This window comes from Lissotriton vulgaris, unplaced genomic scaffold (genome assembly GCF_964263255.1).
Source record: "Lissotriton vulgaris unplaced genomic scaffold, aLisVul1.2 SCAFFOLD_747, whole genome shotgun sequence".
In the NCBI taxonomy this organism is placed as follows: Eukaryota; Metazoa; Chordata; class Amphibia; order Caudata; family Salamandridae; genus Lissotriton; species Lissotriton vulgaris.
Window position 1 is genome coordinate 196110 of NW_028251225.1, and position 7094 is coordinate 203203.

Consider the following 7094-nt stretch of genomic DNA (forward strand, 5'->3'; position numbering starts at 1 on the left):
AATCAGGGTAAGCAACAACAACAACAAACACAGGTTTCTGCTTCTGCGTCTCCGTTGCCTGCGCAGTCGGATCGTGTTTATGATTTGCGCGACCGCGCGATGATTAAATCGCCTGAGAGGTTTCAGGCTTCTGACCAACGCTCTCCTCGTTCCTTTCAGGACTCATCGGCTACGTCAACCGGTGGTGGAGGGGTGCGGCAGGGGCCGGGGTGGCCAGCAAGGACGTGGTCAGCCCCGCCCGCGTAACGGTGGAGAGCAGCAGGAAGGCGCTACGCCCAAGAGACCACAGTTTGCCACGAAGAAAGTCGCCGCCCTGACAGCGCATCGTTATGCCCCAGATAGTGAGAACGCGGCTTCGGAATCTGACGTGGGCTCTGACCTTGCTGGACAGCGCGGCAGAGATTACCATAGTGAGAAAGGCCCTCCGTCCACTGTTGAAGGTGACAGCGACTGACACTTATGTTGTGATTGAAACTGCTGATACGCATGTTGCTCCCCCTGAACGTCTTTTTGAAATTGTGCTGTTAATTGAAGGTGACATGCAGCGAACTGTAAAAGGGGTATTTTGGGAAAATCTTTCGTCTACGTATGACATTTTGCTTTCGGAGGCTGACTGGCCCCCACCTTTTGTTCTCGCAGCTCCGCGAGAGGAGGAGGTAATCCTACCCAGTTTCGCTCACACTGTACCGAGAGTGGAAGCGCTGCATTTTGCAGAAGAGTGGGCTCTGGCGCTTGCGCCGGCTGTGTACCGCAATCAGTGTGGCTGGGATAAATTGTCTCCAAGCCACGAGATTCCTTTACGGTCTCAGCCGCAGCCTCAACCTCAATATCCCATACGGCGTGAAGCCAAAGCTTCAGTCGCGGCTATCCTTGAACAATTGGAATATCAAGGTGTAATTGAAACGTGTGTGTCACCGATGAATAACCTACTTTTTACTGTAAACAAGCCGGACGGCTCATATCGTTTGGTTTTGGATTATAGGCATTTGAACTCGCATTGCCGTAACTGTGCAGTACAGAATACTCATGGCTCTGCGTTAGTGAATAGTCTTGAGCGTAAACGGTTTAAAACCACGCTTGACATTTCCAATGGTTTTTATGCCCATAGATTAGATGGTCTAAGTTCCCAATGGACCAGTTTTACATGCGGCGGTGTGCAAAAAATGTTTCGGCGTCTCCCAATGGGCTATAAGAACAGTCCTGGAGTATTCTCCGCCCGCATTGTCTCTCTTCTGGAGGGCATCGACCCGGTTGCTTGTTCGTATGTGGATGACATTTATCTCACAGACGACGATCTTTGAGAGCATCTGTGTCGAGTAAATAGCATAATTTGTAACTTTGCTGACATTGGTTACAAGTTTAACTTTGCAAAGTCGCACATTGCAGAGTATACAGTGTTGTTTCTAGGTTACGAGCTTAACAACGAGGGGAAGGGTTTAGCACCCCACTTCCTGGAGAAGTGCGCACAGTTGCGCTCTCCGACAACACTGAAAAAATTACAATCTCTACTGGGCTTCTTGAATTTCGGGAGGACTTACATTCCGGAATACGCCCAACGTATCAAGCCTTTATATGCTTTGATACGTATCAAGCCTTTATATGCTTTGATACAGCCATCTTTTTCCAAATCATGCTGGCTGCCTGAGCATTCAGCCATTCTGCAGTCTTTGCAAGCTGATTTGCTCGCTTCTGAATACTTACAGACCCGTGATAACCAGACCAACCTAGTGATAAGAATTATCCCTGGGGCGGTGGGTTTCACATACCTGACTTTTAATGAAGGAGATACAGTACCTATTGCTTACAAGTCACACTTGTACACTTCGGCCGAACTGCGCTTTTCCACTGTGGAGAAAGTTTTAACGGCTGTGCAGATGGCAATTCTTAAGGAACGTGCCCTGTCACAAGGAAAACGCATGTTGGCTGTTACCCCGTGTCCTGCCTTAGAGGTGGTTACGAAAGCCAGTGTACCTAATTCCAAAGCTTTGCACCCTCGGTGGATTCAATGGGCTGCATCCTTGACGTCCCAGGATGTCACGTTTATTTTTGACGCCACTTTACGGTTGCAGGAGTATTTACAGTATGAGTTTGTTCATCCTGCTCCATTAGCAATGCGGCCGTTGGAGGATTTCCATTGCATCATTTACACTGATGGTTCGGCGCAGGTTGCGCATGGCTCTAAACATGCATACGTTTCCGCTTGCACCATTGTGGTCGGTGCCATGGTGAACGATGAGTTCAAGTCCAGTGTTGTGCACACGCAGACACTTGGGGACTGCACCGCACAATTAGCAGAGCTTCGTGCGCTGATGCTTGCATTGGAGTACGCAGACCCTAGTGTGACGACTTTGATCGTAAGTGATTCTTACTACTGTGTCCAGTCTTACAATGAAAACTTGTTCTTTTGGATTCAGAATGAGTTTTGTGATTCCAAAGGTAGCACAATAAAACATAAAATGATCTGGGTCCGAGTGGCGGAACTTAAAGAGAAGTTGCCACTCGTGTTTGTGATTCATACTCTCGGCCATCAGCGCGTGGGGGTCCACGCTGTTGGCAATTCGCTTGCTGATGAAGCAGCGAAGTCAGCGGTATCAAAATACTTAGTTGCAGCGGTCACGAGGTCCAAAAGCAAAATAGATGATGACATCTTGGCAGCTGTTGCTGCAACAGAGAAGGGAAGTAAATATCCTGCGGGGTTCCCTTCTAAATACACATACCACTTAAGTCCCGATAAGGTTCCTTATGGGAAAATTCCTGATGTTGGTGAACGTCTAGTTCCCAACTCGGATCGCAGGGCTACTTTGATTGCAGCGGCTCATGAAGGTGTGGCGCCTGCGCATGCGGGCGTCTCAGCCACTGTAACTCAGCTACAACAAAGGTTCTGGTGGCGGGGACTGTACAAACAGACGCGCGATTATGTCCTTCAATGTGACATTTGCCAGCAGATTAAACCTTCAACTGCTGCGCGTCCGCCTCAGACACAGTTGTACATCTCGAATAAACCGCTTGGATGCGTTTATTTGGATCACTGAGGTCCATTTTCTTCTGATACTGCATACAAGTACATCTTGGTAGCAGTTGATTCATGCACACTTTTTGTGTGGGTATGGCCACATCGGAACGCTGATTCACGGACTGTCATTAAGGATTTGCGAGTCTTTGTGGGAATTTTTGCCTGTGGTACCTTCCATTCGGATCAGGGTCCGGCTTTCGCCTCTAAGGCGTATAAGGATGCTATGGTTTCGTTGGGGGTCCAAGTCAAGTTTTTGAGTCCCTACAGGCCCGAAGGCAATAGTGTAGTTGAACGAATGAACCGCGACTTAAAGCAATCTTTGACAGCTCGAGTTATAGGCACTGGCAGAAACTGGTTGGCCCACCTCATGGGCGTGCAGCGTGCGCTTAATAATCTCCCTAGAAGGTCTCTGGGTGGGCGGACCCCGTACGAAATGCTCTTTGGTATCAAGATGTATGTCCTTGACCTCGATGGGCTAGACTGCAAGGCTCAGGCCACGGCCTTTGACGTAGATGAACATTGCAATGTTTTACAGAATCTACAAAAGACCAGAGACAGTCTTGCAAAGGAACATTTGCCCTCCACATTGGATGATGCGCTGTAGATCCCGGTAGTTGGCTGGCTACCCCAAGTTGGAGAACTGGTTCGAGAGAAGATCGATAACAAGAAAGAGTTTGGTCCCTCATATCGGACACCGGTTCGAGTTCTTGGAGTGAAGGGCACAAGAACAGTCATTTTACCACCACTTCCAGGTCGTAAGGAAAACAGATTTATTTCTATTGACAATGTCAAGACACACAGGGTGGCCGATTCTTCATAGCATGACACCGGCTGTATCCTGTCCTTCCATGGTGAGGCACTCTGTGCTAGCTATTACATCTGGTGCAGAACAGGAGGTGTCCCTCGAGATGCCTGCCATATCCAGTCCTTTATTAAATACTATTCCTGTTCCTAACATTGATGAGTTGAACTACACCTATCCTGCTGATTTATCGATGCCTGATTTACAGACTCGTGTGGCCGACCAGTCCCGATTCTCTTTTGACTCTGTTTCGAAACTTTCAAAGAAACCCTCAACTATTGCAAAATATGCCACGTTGTTTAAAAAACATTTTTTAATTCCCCCTTGGACATACATTTGGTTGATCCTGTTTTCATTTTACCTTTTTATGTCAATTGGTTTTGTGTTTTATTTTTTCCGCCTGATCGATGGTCACTACGTTAAAGAAAGAACAGGAATTCGGTACCTTAATGGAACATTGGCCCCTCTTTCCTCTTCACATTCAGCGCACAGACTGAAACGAAACTTAAATACAGTCAACATTACAGCTTGGCCTGTCCTTGATGGGATTGTGTGGGATGCGGTTAGATTTCAGATACATGGGCCCACTGAAGTGATTAATGTTCCGAATGTGCTTAGAGTAAACATGGGAGATGTGATTAAACAAAATATACGTTCTGATGATTGGGATATTCAGACCGTAGAAGCATTATTTTCTGATTTAAAATACTATGCGGCTTTTGATGCTGAAGACTTATATTTAGATTCTATTAATTATGGTGATTTGTTTTGCTTCCAACATTATGGTAATCATTTTCTCCATAATAAGAATTCCAGGAGGGTTGCTGTGAATTACACGCAATGGGAGCACTGCCCAGCTCCTTTAATTGGAAGCTCCAGTACATTTCTGAAAAAATACAGCTATTTTACAGATTTCAATCAATCAAATCCTGAGTCCTTTTATTTCAGAATGACAGAAAAGTCCATGTCCAAAGTTAGACTTACCGATACAAAGTTGCTGTATTCGAAGTCCTTTCTAGACAGATTGGCTTTAGATGGCTACGAGTTCTGGAAAGGAATAATTGACCTTAAATCGGTTTGGGGTACCAAAGATTGGCAGGTACAAGGCACTGAGGCTTTGCACCGTGCATGTCTCATCCCGAATCACATGTTGTTTCTAAATTCTACTATTTCCAAAACAACATGCTTTGGATTGGCTACTTCTAAAAAATTAAATACACCAATTATCCCCGAATTAGAAGAATATTCAGGATGGGGTAATTTTTCAGATTTGTCTATTAATGAGATACAGTCTCTGTTACACAATTCGTCCTTTAATGTATCCAGTTTGCATCCTAAAGGTTGACTGTTGTGGCAAAGGAATTCTGATTCTTGCCAACGTCGATTTCTAGGGTTGGCTGAAGGGTTCACACAAGTGCGACCAGATCCCCGTTTTGAAACTGATTATACTGTCACCACTTACTCTGTAGGGAAACTGTGTCAGAATTGGTTACAACATTCCACGTTAGCTGCAGGTAAACTACATCTATCTCAGTTGACTGAAAATGTGGATTTAAACGATTTTATAAACGGCCCAGTTAAGGGTAGGTCTAAACAGTGGATTTATGCTGTTTACAATGAAATTTGGAAAGTGTCTCAAGTTGAGGCTGCTAAGCGCCTAAGGGCAATTGACCAAGCAAATTTGGAAAAGGTACTTGTAGTGGTTTATAACAGTATTAACACACTTTCTTCCCGAATTTACACGTTAAACAATATTGTTTCATCTGTTGTTGACATTGTACATGATGAAGTGTCCGTATTATATCATGGTCAAAATCAATTGCGTTCTGTTATGCAGTTTGCCTGGACACTACAGACTCTGAAGTCTGGTCAAGTGCCTTGAAGTTATATGAACGTCTCATCATTATTTGCCCAGTTTAATTTGACTGACAAGCAGCGCATGCTTTCCATGCGAGATGCATCATTTTCTATGTTACACATTGAGAAGTTAGAATCTTTGCCTTTCTCTGTGGCTGAGGCGGCTGCTGCTACATGGCTTATCCATGGTATTATTACTTTGCCATTTGCTCTGTATAAATTTACAAATTGTATGAGATATATTGCTATAGGGCGATATGAACCACTAGGAAGTGCTTTCCTACATGAGACATGGTCTTTACCATATTCATACAGATGTCTGAAAGAGGGAAAGAAAGTGAATCTGAATGGTGAAGAATGCACACAGTCGCCTGACCGTTCACTGATATGCAGGCACATCCAATTACATGGTTCTTGTAATCAGGACAGACCAAATTTAGCCTGTGTTTTAAAAGGCACACCGGTTCCTGCAATAGTTCCCACATTCACTTTGTTGTCTAACGGTAGTTATTTGCTTTTGAACAACGAACTGTGTTGTGGGTTAATGGTCGGTATCGCATATGTGGTTACTGTATCAGAACGTGTGGTGTGTTGCAAGAACGTGTTATATCCACCCACGCATGGGAATTCAGATGTTTCCATTTGGCCAAGAATTCCAACCTTGAGAGCGGACTTCAATGGTTTGAGCCGAATAAGAGCCCTATTGTCTCAAAAAGAAGTGGCCCTGAGCTCTGCCCGTGAAACTTATGTCCTTCACATAGCTAATACACGCACAGAGGTGCAGGCACTTTTAAATACTGATTTGCCGTTTCATTTCTGCGAGCTGGTTCATCAAATCTTTAATGCCTCCTCCACAAATGGCCTAGCACATTTTTTTAAATTGGTTAGCAGTGGTCTCGTGACTACGTTTGAAAAAGTATTTGGTATTATCCCTGCGTTTTTTCATTCTATATTCGCAAGCTTGTTTGGCGGAATACCTGTTTTGCTGGCTTTAGCTGCAGCGTGCTGGTGATATTTTGCTTTATTAAACATGGATGCCCATCCTGCGCAAGAAAACGCTCAGCACCTACTGATGCTGTTTCGCAACCGGATGCTTGATTACTATGGCTCCTTGCCGCTTGCGACTTTAAGCACGGCTTTTGGATTATCGTTTCGATTTTCCTATGTCACATGTGTCCAGCCTGTGTTTCATTGCCTGAGCTGTGATTTCGACTGGGCCATTGATTTGTGTCTCTGCTTACCGACTTCTCCTGACGTCGATTTTGATCAGCTGATGAGCCCCATAGTTGCTCACGAGTTGGTTTGTTCTGGCGAAAGGGTTATGGCCATGGCAGCTATGCATGGACTAATGGGTCAGTGGGACATATCCGCAGCGGCGCATGACTTTTTGTCACATAGCGTTATCGAGAACCCACTGAGTTG